Raw genomic sequence first — 12,947 nt, 5'->3', positions numbered from 1 at the left:
GCATCTGGTACTATTAAATATATTGATATGAGGGATCTGAGAAACCTTTGATGACCGGCTGTTTAGGGCAGACCATACTTGGGAAGTTGCCCTCTGGAATATGTGCTCTTCTCAGCATGCTGGGATTTGTGCCTGAAGGCATTTACACTAGTGTCTCCAAGTGGAGGAGCCCAGAGCTTTAGCCCTGTCCAAACTGTCCACTTCTGCTTAGCCCTGAGCTGCTCTGGGGAGTTCCCCACCCGCCATGTCTCTGCAGTCAGCATCATTAGCAGGGAAAAAAAAAATAAATAGCTGAATACACAGTAGAACAACAGCTTCCCACGGGCAGAGATCCTATTATGTTGCTATGGCCACCTCTTTCTCCCAGTGCTGTAAACCAATTCCTGCCCCTGTCTGGCCTCACCTGTTTGTGGTGACACCTCCTTTCATCCACCCATAGCACTCACATCCCCTTGCTCCTAGCTGGAGAAAGGCAGGATGCTGCAGCAGTTCCTGTGCTCTCCACCCTGGCCAGCAGCAGGTCAAGCAGAGCAATTAGATGTGCTAATTGTAAACCACAACATTTCATACAGGGAAGACACCGAGTGGAGGCTTCTGCAGCCGTTGGTGTTCCTAAAGTTTCTAATAAAGACTGGCAAAACAAAAGCTGGGAAAACAAACAAACAAAAACTGAAAACCTAAACAAGCCAAAAATCGATCAATAAACCCATATCATTTCCATAGCTAATTGAAATGGAGGGGAAGGGAAGAGGTGCAAATCCAACTTGAAAGAGCTGCCTTTGCCTCTGATAGTCAGCTGGGAAAAATAATTTACTGGAGCCTTCAAGAATATGAAATACAAGCAAATAAATGACGCTGACAGTCTGATCAAAGGGTTGCTATGCAGGAGAGAGCCTCTGCCAGTGCTGGTCCAGCCTCCGTGTGCTTAGGAAGCTTGCCCAATAAATTTGATGAACAGCTACATGTAATGTAGGGAAACTAACTGATTTTTGCTCCTGGGAGCTGTTCCTGATGTAAAGTGCTTTCAGACTCCATTAAAACTACATTTATCAAAAGATGCAAAAGAGAGGAGCAGGTTAATTTTGCCTCTAGGTCCTCAGTTCACATGGAGGCGAAGGATCTGAACACACAAATAGATGGAAAAGCTGACACATCAATTGAATCTGACCTACACTGAGGCATTTACTGGCAAAACTGTCTGTGTAATGATACTGCTGTAGATACTATTTCCCTATAGATATGCTTCTGTAATAACAGATTCAAACCAGTCACAACTTTCTGGAGTAAGAGTGCCCATCAGGTGATGCAGTGGTACATGCTTGGAGCAGCATCACTGTTTAGAGTCAAAAGTTCTCTAGTGAATTTGTATGTGTGTAGGGCAACTTCTAGACATTAAACACAGTAGAAAAGGTAAGAGTCTTTGCTAGGACAGAAAGCATATTCTAAAATTTACTAATCATACTAAAATCTGCCCCCCCGAAAAGCATCTTGCAATTTGTACACCCCTTGGTGGTCTTAGATAGGATTTGCAGGGGAAGAAGGTGTTACACTGGGACTTCAGCACTTCATTAATATGTCACCATCCTGAATTAGGAATGGTTTTCCCAGAGAAAGCAAGGCCGAAGAGAGAACTGGTGTTTTAGAAAGATGGTTCCTGTGCCCCAGCTCCCTAGACCACTTGGGCAAGGTGAGAGGACCCAGTTGTGACTGGAGTGCAGCTTGTCCTTGCCAGGGGTTGCTCAGCTGGGATGAAGGGTAGAAGGTTACTCTAAAGAGCATATTGCAGAGTAGGCAGCTGTGAAGGAGCTCACAATGGCACCTTTGAAGAGTGCACAGTGCTGAGCCTAAGGAAAGCAGAGCAAAAACCTCTGTGCAACAGTGGCTTTTCCACGCTTGAAGCAGCTCTGGAGAGGCAAGGGATCCCAGTGGCTATCATAGCAGCTGAATGAAATTGTCACTTGTGATAAGGCATCCTGAGAACTGGGGAAATCCTGGCTCTGTGCCAGCTGGCATAGGTCCAAGTGATTTCACTGGAGCCAAGATTGCTGCTCTGTGTGGAAGGAATTGCCAGAGTGAAGCTGCAAAAATACCGCCTGGTAATGAAATCCACTTGCAGCAGAGTGCCTCTGCACCAGAGCCCTGCAGTGAGCAGAGTGCTGCACTGCCTCAGAACAACACTGTGTTGCTGTGAAAGGAGGGTGAGTCAGGATGTGAGAAGTGCCACTGGATTTGTCTGGGATGTCACACAACTGCCCCTTTATGCAAACTCACATTTCCCTGCAGGATTTTTCTGACCCACTTTTCTTTTCGCTATCTTTCCCTGGATTCCCACCAACCTCAGGGACTATCCATCAATATCACCATAGCAACAAGAATTCATTAATGGTATCCTGCCTATTGAAGTCAAAGTCTACATGGGTGGTGAGCCACTGCCATCAGTTTCAAGGAGAAAGGCAGAAGCTCGGGGTCTCTGTGGGATCAGCCCTCTCATTCTCCCTTCGCTACATCTCCCCAGAGAGTCATGCATTGCATAGTGGCAGCAAGGGACGTATTTCTTCCCTTAGCAAGTTCTGTGCAGCGTTTGCTGTAGGGAACTGCTGCCAGGAAAAGATAGGGCTGGATTTGCTGCACAAGTAAGGATAAATGTGCCCCTCTTGGGTTTGTTTGCACGGGGCTGTGGCACTGAGAGACACTTTACATTGCAAATAAGGAACTTACCCTGCAAACCTATAGGGAGTTCAAAGCAAAGCAGGAGGCTTGGGGGCCAGGAAAGGGGAACAGCAAGCTAAACTGTGAGGAGAGATAAAAGACATGTCACATAATTCTGTTAAATGGTGAAGGAATGGAAATTTTCAGTGGATGTAAATTAGCACTGACAAGCTATACTGATCTACAGTATATAGCTCATGGTCTGGCCCACAGTTTAATCAGCTGAAAAGCATCAGCATCTGAAAAGGAGGGGGTGTTTAGAGTGGCCTGTGAGAGGAGTTGGGCATTGAGGAGTTGAAAATCTGCAAACCCAAAATTAAATCCCCCTAGCAGGTAGAGAAAAGCTTGTGATGTTCCTGGGGCTGATGTAAGCAAAGCCTGGCCAGCTGCACCAGTTCTCTGTCAGGACTCCCACTGCCTCATAGTGAACGTGTAGTGCTGGACCTTCTGAGGACAAATCTCTCAGCTGAGGCAGCTGACAGATAGAGTCTTACCAGGTTTTCTGCAGAAGCATTGCTAAGTACCTCCACACACACAGGAAGTATGACTGTCCGTGGCCATCCACACCCTGGCCAGAACTGCTGACGCTACAGCCATCCACATTTCCTCACACCAAACCTGCCTCTGCAGCAATATGCTAAAGTGCCTGGTACCTTTGGGATGTGACCGAACAAGATGCTGTATGAGATCATCTATCTCCCTCACCCTCCTGAACACCTCCTTCTTCCCCCAGGCCTCTTTTTGAGCTCATCAATGAGGTGTAAGTTCCTATCTTGGAAGCACTCTGCTCATTCACCTTCCATTGGCTTTGGGAGGTGCTGGACTAGGTTCCAGCACAAAGTAAATGAACTAAGATGAACAGAGTTAGGCTGGGGGATTTTCTTTTCCCCACTAGTGAGATGAGAGTCAGGGTTCATACTGCCTTGTTGTGAAAACCAATGCGTGGAGCCACTAGTGTGCTCAAAGTTTGAGGTTTATGGCTGTGCTGCAAAATATGTCTTCCTGGTGCAAGGAAGGGAGCAGAAACTTGACATACACTGTATTCTTAGAATTAATGTGTGATTTCTTTCCTCTGCCCTGTGCATTTTGAAGTTTAATCTAATCTTAGAAGAAGGAATTAGGAATTCCTTCAGCAACCCTGATGGTCCAACTGTATAGCACTGATTTTCTGTTGTCTTCCTGGGACTGGTGGAGGCAATGTAACAGGATGTGGGGAACGCTCTGTTTCTGTGTTACCTCTTGGTCATGTATTGTTAATCTGGCCGGGATTATTTCCACCTTGGAAAAATCCAGCAACATGTCTCACACCCTGCACATCATGAGATTAAATCATGGGTCAAATTGTAATGTTTAAAAAAAAGACTGGTTTGTTTTTTTTTTCCCCATTTAGTGTGATTTGGATTTTTACTTCTTTTTGCCAGAGAGCAAGTGAAAACTGTGAGTTGAAAATCCAATCTTCAGTGCATATAAGGAGAAAACATTCAGCTGAGTGCTTAGGTGAAGGGTCTGTTGATCTTCATCACATGCTGCAAGTGGAAAGAGTTGCCAGCTCTTTGCAGCTACTGGTTTGATTTACTTCTGTCTCTCACTTCTCATATTCCAACAGGCTGCCTGCACTTTTTGCACTGTCCCCTCTGCCCATAAAATACATGCAGAGGATAAAGATGATTTTAGATGACCTGATATGTAGTTCCACACCTCATTAGCTACCTGCTGCAGACATGCTCTGTCTGGTCTTTCCAGAATCATCTGCTGCTGATCACTGCTGGAGACAGGCCTCTAGGCTGGCTCTACTGGGCTGCCTCACAAAGGCATGTCTAGTAACTGACTGAGAGTTGGCGTGGTTGGCTGGGGATGCAACCTTTGTCACCTGGAAGCTGGAGAGCGGTCTGGAGCTGGCACTGGGAAGTTACAACTGATGTTGGACCCTTTGCTGGAGATGAGCTTTGAGTCAGAGCCTTGACCTTTATTGCCTGCTTCTCCTCACCACCCCCTCTAGGAATAATAAATTCACTTGTAGCAATATTGCTGCCATTTTCTGCAGTTAGTGCTAATGTTATATAGAATCATAGAATAGTTAGGGTTGGAAAGGAACTTAAGTTCATCAAGTTCCAACCTCCCTGCCATGGGAAGGGACACCTCACACTAAACCATATCACCCAAGGCTCTGTCGAACCCAGCCTTGAACACCACCAAGGATGGAGCATTCACAACTTCCTTGGGCAGCCCATTCCAGTGCCTCACCACCCTAACAGGAAAGAATTTCCTCCTTAAATCCAATCTAAACTTCCCCTGTTTAAGTTTTAACCCGTTACCCCTTGTCCTGTCACTACAGTCCCTAACGAAGAGTCCCTCTCCACCATCCCTATAGGCCCCCTTCAGATACTGGAAGGCTGCTATGAGGTCTCCACGCAGCCTTCTCCTCTCCAGGCTGAACAGCCCCAACTTTCTCAGCCTATCTTCCTATAGGAGGTGCTCCAGTCCCCTGATCATCCTCATGGCCCTTCTCTGGACTTGTTCCAACAGTTCCATGTCCTTTTTATGTTGAGGACACCAGAACTGCACACGATACTCCAGGTGAGGTCTCATGAGAGCAGAGTAGAGGGGCAGGATCACCTCCTTCGACCTGCTGGTCACGCTCCTTTTGATGCAGCCCAGGATACGGTTGGCTTTCTGGGCTGTGAGCGCACACTGAAGCTGGCTCATGTTCATTTTCTCATCAACCAACATCCCCAAGTCCTTCTCTGCAGGGCTGCTCTGAATCTCTTCTCTGCCCAGCCTGTAGCTGTGCCTGGGATTGCTCCGACCCAGGTGTAGGACCTTGCACTTGGCATGGTTAAACTTCATGAGGTTGGCATCAGCCCACCTCACAAGCGTGTCAAGGTCCCTCTGGATGGCATTCCTTCCCTCCAGCGTATCAACCGAACCACACAGCTTGGTGTCACCGGCAAACTTGCTGAGGGCGCACTCAATCCCACTGTCCATGTCAGTGACAAAGATGTTGAACAAGACCGGTCCCAACACCGATCCCTGAGGGACACCACTCGTTACTGATCTCCAGCCGGACATTGAGCCATTGACCACAACTCTTTGTGTGTGGCCATCCAGCCAGTTCTTTATCCACCAAGTGGTCCATCCATCAAATTGATGTCTCTCCAGTTTAGAGACAAGGATGTCATGTGGGACAGTGTCGAATGCAAAATTCCTATCTATGCAGAGTAAGAATTTGAAGGAGGAGTAGAGGTGCCAGGCTTGTAAAGTGGGTTCATGTAGGGCCTTGTACTTTCAGTATCTCACAGGGGGCTGTACAGGTTTTCCTGGCTCAGGTTTGCACCTGAGAACTCCATGTGTCTGAGTCAGGGAGCTTGGAGCCAGATATGAAGCAGGGCTGGAAGCTGTGCTCAGCTCATGTCAATTCCTTATGAGTCTAATACTGCTTGCTGTGTATGGCAAGACCAAGGTGGGTGGTGAGCAAGATCTGCTCTGCATGACCCAAAGGCATGGGAATGCTTGGTTCATGGTGTGTACACAGGACAGGGGAAGCCACCTGGGTTCTGAGCATCAGCTATCTCAAGTCTAAGCATTGACTCTGCATGGTTGTAAAGGAGCCCTCATGGGCTCTTTCACCACCTGTAAGAGGGGAACAGGGTGGCTCATAGTGTTAACAAGTGCAGGAGCTATCAGTCAGATGCACACTACAGGTTCATAGGTGCTGTGGGTGATCTGTCTCAGGAGAGGAGTTTATTGCACATAGGACTTTCGTCCTCCTGAAGAGTCATCCAAAGGAACTTTGTGGACAACCAGGTTGTTGACTCACTAGAAGTCTGGCAGATGGTGGATGATGCCATCTCCTGGGGTGTGTGATGAGGGCTTCACACTGATGTCTCCAGGTCACAGTAACCAACATACTAAGCCTTCTTTCATTGCAAGATGAATGATGGTCCTCTCAAACTCCATTCCCTCTGCTGCACTGCCAGCATGACTGTTGGAGCAGTATTGTTGGAGAGATTGAGTGGTGCATTAGGGAAGCAAAAGGGGATACCCTTTTCCAAAGCAAGGAATCAAGAGGGAACAGTCACCTTGAAAAGTAGGCTGCCTCAAATTATTGTGCTAGAATGCCCTCCCTTCAAGGTAGGCTGGAAGTATCATGTCATTACAGCCTTTCTGAAGGACAAACACAAAGAGAAAACCATGCTGTGACACAAGGAGAAGCTGCTGAGACTTAGCGAGCAGACAGAAAAATTTATCAAAGGCACTGCTGCCAAGTGCACAGATGTGTGGAGCAGTAGGCCTTCTCAGGTTAAACCTTCCATGTCAATAAAGCAAAGCTCCCAAATAGCTTAATAACCCCACAGAAAGGGAGACAAGAATGCTTAAGACCTTAAGTGATTCTACAAAGTTTTATGATTAGCTTTTCCACTGCCTTGAGACTACTTAGAAGCCAATCTGACCAAAATAGAACTTCACATGAAGTTATGGTGATGCCTACATTCTTCCTGGTGTACCATAGCAGGATGTTCCCATGACGATCAACAGATAATGTGGATAGATTCTTCTCTGGTACATCTGGCTGGCATGTGTATACCTTTGGGCTGCTCTGATCAGTCAACCCTGACAATGGCCAAGACCAGTTCTTTTTCTTCAGGCAATGGTAATGGTGGTAATGGTTCAGAAATGGTACCTGTTAAGCAGCAACCACAGATGGGCTGTGTAAACTTGTGCTGAATGCAGCAGGATGGAGGAAGAACTGGGGAAGTGGGGAAAACAAAAATAAAAAGAGAAGAGATGTGAAAGGAGGAAAATGAGATTGTAGTGAGGTGGGGGCCGGTCTCTTCTCCCAAGTAACAGGCGATAGGACAAAAGGAAATGGCCTCAAGTTGCACCAGGGGAGATTTAGATTGGATATTAGGAAAAGTTTATTCAGTAAAAGGGTTGTCAAGCATTGGGACAGGCTGCCAAGGGAAATGGTTGAGTCACCATCCCTGGAGGTATTTAAAAGACATGCAGACACTTAGGGACATGGGTTAGTGGTGGACTTGGCAGTGCTAGGTTAGCAGTTGGACTTGATGATCATCATAAAGATCTTTTCCAACCTAAGCGATTCTGTGGTTCTATTCTGTGTGACAAGACAAGCAGCTCATTGCACAGCAGAAATTTAATGCCATTGCCTGTGCTCTCAATAGCCACCTGAACCCTGGGCTGCACTGGATCTTTACAGGTTCAAGAGAGACTTTGTTCCCTATGCCAAGCTGTCTCTGAAATGATGTGATCCATGCTGATATACAAGAACTATAAATACAATGAGCAGCCTATAGAGGTTATGATTTTCTTAGTATTACTTAGTTTTGAAACCAAGATAGCAGTTCTTTGTCTTGTTGGCAATCTTGATTTATGTCATGGAGTAGACAGTGAGAACAGTGGTAATACTGTAAACTCAAGGGAAGTTAAGCTCAGGTTTTTGTCCTAGGAAGGAAAAGAAACCCATGAAATTGTACTGGTTTAGGTAACTACTTTGGCTGTACCTCTCCTGCTGCAATTAACAGACTCTGGATAAGCCTTTCTCCTGTTTCAGCTTCAAGAACAAACAAAAAACCCCAAGAAATAAACCACAGTCACCTAATCTTCCTACTGCATCGACTAGTTCCTGCAGCACAGCTCTGGTTAAGTGAGTAGCTAAGAATGCAAACACAGCCAAGGCACTTTTATTTTTCCTGTTAATGTTTAACTTGAAAACATAGATGTATCTAAAATTCTTTCCTTTGAGATTGCTGGTGTTTGCTAAGCAGCTGAAGTGGTGTGCATGACACAGAGGTAGACAGATCATGCTCTGTCCATGAGGTTTTCTGTATCAGATAATAAAAAACTCACAGCAGTATATTATAGCTTGCTGAAATCCTTTGTGCAGCTCTTTGAAATGTGCCGTTCACATCCCTCTAGCTGGTTAGATCTCTGAAATAAAAGGGAGACTGTATTCCAGAATAAATCATCCTCTGTTCAGTTGTGCAATTTGCAAAACCCAATGCAGAGAAATTAGACTAAGACCTAAAGGTTAATTTAATCTCTTATTTCAAGATGGAGTAAGATTACTCCCCTTCCCTGGAAACAGGAGTTTGGTGCGATGACCATGACTCAGAAGTTAATTTCCTTGTGACTGAGATGATGTAAATGTGGAAAGTCGAAAATGTACCAGACTCACTTGATCTCTCTGATCAAGGCAGGAGAGGCCAGACAACAGCAAGCTGCTCTCCACCATCTCACGGAACAAGCTTCCCTGTTTGACAAGTCTATCGACCAAATCTTGCTGCAGTGAACTCCTTGAAGCAGCACTGGCAAACCTACTCAGCCCTGCCAGATTTGGTGGCCTCTTTTCTGATGCCTTGTGAGGACCTGTGGTCCCTTGTCCTGATGTCTCTGGAGTCCTTGGACATGACCTGAACAGCTTATCCTGTGCTTGACTGCTTCCTCCTCCTGCCACTTGGTTTGGTGCTTTGCTGAGAAGGTCAACCAAGCAGAACAGTTCTTAGGTATATAGGAAGGAATAGTTTATTCTTCAAGCTTTAATCCTTGAGAAGTAAGTTCCTGGGGGGGGATTTTTCATGAAAATGAAGGTTAGTGGCAAGTCTCCAAGCAGGCACTTATCAGAGTAGTGGATGAGAAGTTGATTAAAGAGAATCACATGGTAGAAAATAAGCTGAGCACACGTTGCCTTTAGTCTTATGCTCACTTAAGGCACGAGGCTCATAAGCACCACGGGCTTTTCAGTCCCTGAGCCAGGGAATAGGCAAAGATTGCACAGACAACGTGATCGAAGAGCAATGGTGTGCCATTTCCACAGCAGCAGCCAACATTAAGCTCCTTTCTGCTATTTGGCATGGAGTAAGTCAGCATTGGCCTGGAGGATTGTTGTACTAAAATAAAGCCCTAGCTTTGGGGAAGTATGGACAGGACTGCCTGGAAGTACCCAGATGGGTAAATGAAGGAGTGCAGCATCAGCTCACATCGTTCCTGTACACTGGGGAGCAACAAAGAACTGGGGAGTCACTGTTTGGTTTAACTGGAAGAGGACATAATGTGCATTAGGACTGCTGTGTCCCTTTAGACAAGGGTAAATGAGGACCCAGAGTTTGGTTACCATCTGAGAAATTAGCATTTACTTCTCTCTATTGCTGTGGCATTTGCTGATTTCCATAACTGGGATCATCTGCTGTAGCAGATGTAGTTATATCTCTAAGGTGATGGGAGGACAAACTCTTTCATGTTGCTGTAGTTCCCAGTGTTTCTTCAACAGTGACCATGCAAGAATGCAGCTAAATATTCTGTACGTACAGTGAGCATGCAATGGTTGTTGTGCTGAAAGATCATCTTCAGTTTATCAACCATAAGCGTATTAACTCAGATGGGTTTTCTCTGTGTCTGTCTTGTGCTGTCCTCCACCAGAGTGCCTAGAACATGCTTGTGGTCATATTAATTCAGAGTTGAGTGTGTAAACACATGCCTTATATTATAGCAGTGTCACTGACCTGAATAATGCAGGCATCTGAGCTGAAACTATGATGTTCTTTCTGTCTGCCATGAGGAATGGAGTACAAGCGCAAGGGGAGGAGGGAGAAGGGCTCAGTGCTGTCTGGTTACAGGCCAGGTCAGAATTATCTGGTGTTTTAGAGACCTCTGCTTTCTTCCTGCTCCAAGTGTCCCTGGGGGAAAGCAGACTACACCTCAGCACATAGGTCATGACTTGGGCAGCAGTTTGCCTGGGTGCTCAGTGAAATCAAGCTTCGCTACCTGACTTGCTATGCACAGCCCTCAGGGTAGTGACATGGGGGGAATGAGCAAGATTAGAAGAGTTCAATAGGAAAGAAATGGTTATTTCAAGGATAGCGTGACAGGGAAGAAAGGTGCTCCTGTCCAAGCTGGCCGTTACGAGATCTCCACAGCTGCCTTGCAGGCATGAGGTGAAACGGAGCTCACCAGTTTCTGAGGCTCCCTCTCACTCCAACCAGGGCACCGAACCCCCTTGCACACCCACCTGTGAGCTGTCATGTGCACCCCTGCTCTGAGCTCTCCTCAGAGTATCAAAGGGCCTTTCTCATGTCTGAAGTGTTTTCTTAGAACATAAAGTCACTTTCTAGAGAAAGAAAACTCAGCTCTGACGGGTGACAAAGATTAAAATAAATTATTTTGAAACGAAAATTCCCCTCTTCCTCCACTTAATCCAGTAAATTTTCGTGCCTGCCAGTGTGTCAGCAAACCGCGCAGCCTCCTCTGGAAATGTCTCCTGCCATCTCGTACAGCCGGCTCTGGCTGCTCTTTGTCTTCTCTGGGTCCTCCGCTCTGCAAACCTGCCTCTGGCTCCTCCTTTCTGTCCCTCACTCTGCCTGCCCTACTCTTCCCCAGCTCCTCCTTCACTGAAAGCAACTCTTGCAGCTGCACACACATCCTGTGGAAAATCCTGCCCTGGCAAAGCAGCAGCAGCATCTCCGGGCTGCCTGGCGGAGCTCATGAGCACTGGCACCTTCCATGCCTGATGGGGAAACAGGACTCTGCTCTCTGGTGGGGCTAAGGGGGCTGTTGGGCCACTCCCCCACCTACTGGAGGGATGCAGACCCGCTATGTGAGCAGGGGGGGGTAGATTTGCCATCCACACCTGCAGTCACTGTAGCTGTCCTGCAGATCAATGAAGCGTCAGCACTACGGGACCCAGCATTGAACTTCCACCTGAAATGAGACCATCAGGACACAAGTCAGTTGTATTTTCAGAGCTGCCCTGTCTGTTGGTGAAGGGAGCAGCCACAAACATAGCCCACCCTGGTTTTCCTGTGCTTCTGCTTCTTTGCTCTTCTCATAACTGCTTCTCCCCCCCTGCCTGTGCACTTTCTTCTCCAGCCTCCTTGCTCTCACACGCATATGCACAGAGTTTGCCAAACAAGCAAGTAGCCCACGAACCTGCCTCACATGGGTCTTGGTTTCTTTTCAGTCCTTACTGTGTGTAGCTTGCTGCCTTGGGCAAGGACCACTTTATTCTCAGCCCTCACTACAGTAAGGGTTGTTTTCTCTTTCTATTTGGTCTGAAACCAGAGTGGAGAAAGTACATGGTAGCTTTCAGTCCCATGGCTGTGACCTGATCACAGACCAACCTGACAGGTCATGGCACCTCTCATTAACAGCACTTTCTCACAGGAGCCCTTCAGCACTACCAGGAGCCTTGTTCTCTACTCAGTGGCTGGCTCTCACATCATCTCATTCTCTCTTTCTTGGCAGATCATTTATAACCTGTGCTCACAGAAAGTCCTGATCCTCATGTTTCTCTGCTGTCACCTGTGGGCTCCTCCAGAGCCGCGAAGAAGGGGGAACTCCAGCCCCATCACAAGAAGACTGGGTGAGAAGTGCCTGTGACATCTTGCAGAACAGCCACACTTTGAGAGCTAGCTTTAATTTTTAATTTTAGCAGTTATGGAGGACAGGAATAATATTCTCCATTTTGGAGTGATCCGCAGGCACAGCTATGCCTTTCTCTCTGGGATTAGAGAGAATGCAGGCGAAGTATTTTAATTTGACCCACTCTAAGCAAGGGGTAAATCAAGCTACCAGTGAGTTACCAAGATTAGCTTCCAGGCAATGCAGTGCCTCAGACTTCTCAGATGGGAGATGTGTGTTGGTGCCTCACATGGTTAAATGCCTGAGGTGTCTTAGCCTTCAGGGTGTAACAAGCCTCTCATTCCCCTCCTGGTCAAGGTGGCTGTGCTGCCTGAATGGTTGGCAGCACGGAGAGAACCCAGCTGCATAGTCTGAGCTGTAGCTTACATGGTCCTGTCTTGCTTTATCAAGACCTCTTCCTGGGTGTTCAATCTGGTTGGGTCTTGCCTGGCTTATTATTACAGACTGATGCCCCTCCATCCCAGCTCTATGTTGCCCTTATTAATCTCAGGAGAACCCCACATCCCTTGCCCAGTCTTGTTCTCCTTTACCTGTGGCACTCACTCGTTCCCTTTGCCTCTGTCTGCCAAGGGAGGGAGTGCATAGGGCTGTAGCAGACACTGACATCTTGTGTGACTGTCAAGTCCATGAGGCCTAAATTCATAAGAGAAATGTGAAGTCTCTATGTTCAATGTAAGGAGGGTCTTTCCACTTCCAAGGATGATTTAGACACTTCATCCTGCTGGCCCAAACTGAAGTTTTGGGGTTTCATTTTCTGCATTGCTCTGAGCATATGATTTGGTCACTTAGATTCCCTTAGGCCT

General features: G+C 46.9%; 1 protein-coding gene across 3 annotated transcripts in view; it reads left to right on the top strand.

The window, feature by feature from the left end:
- The window catches only part of LOC133276044 (uncharacterized), a 44,931-nt gene that overhangs the window by 17,914 nt on the left and 14,070 nt on the right, over nt 1–12,947 (top strand). The window contains exons 1-2 of one of the 3 annotated variants that reach the window (XM_061466547.1): nt 8,218–8,374; nt 11,968–12,085. The exons of 1 other annotated variant lie outside the window; for it this stretch is intronic. The gene's annotated coding sequence lies outside the window, so the exon portion shown is untranslated. Of the gene's footprint in view, nt 1–8,217; nt 8,375–11,967; nt 12,086–12,947 lie in introns of those variants that run through there. One more of the 3 variants, XM_061466626.1, reaches the window with a different exon arrangement.

This window comes from Pezoporus flaviventris, unplaced genomic scaffold, assembly GCF_033815535.1.
Source record: "Pezoporus flaviventris isolate CSIRO_AGI_PZ_B2104156 unplaced genomic scaffold, CSIRO_AGI_Pfla_v1 ptg000001l, whole genome shotgun sequence".
Lineage (NCBI taxonomy): Eukaryota > Metazoa > Chordata > Aves > Psittaciformes > Psittacidae > Pezoporus > Pezoporus flaviventris.
This window is presented reverse-complemented; position numbering and strand designations above follow the sequence as displayed.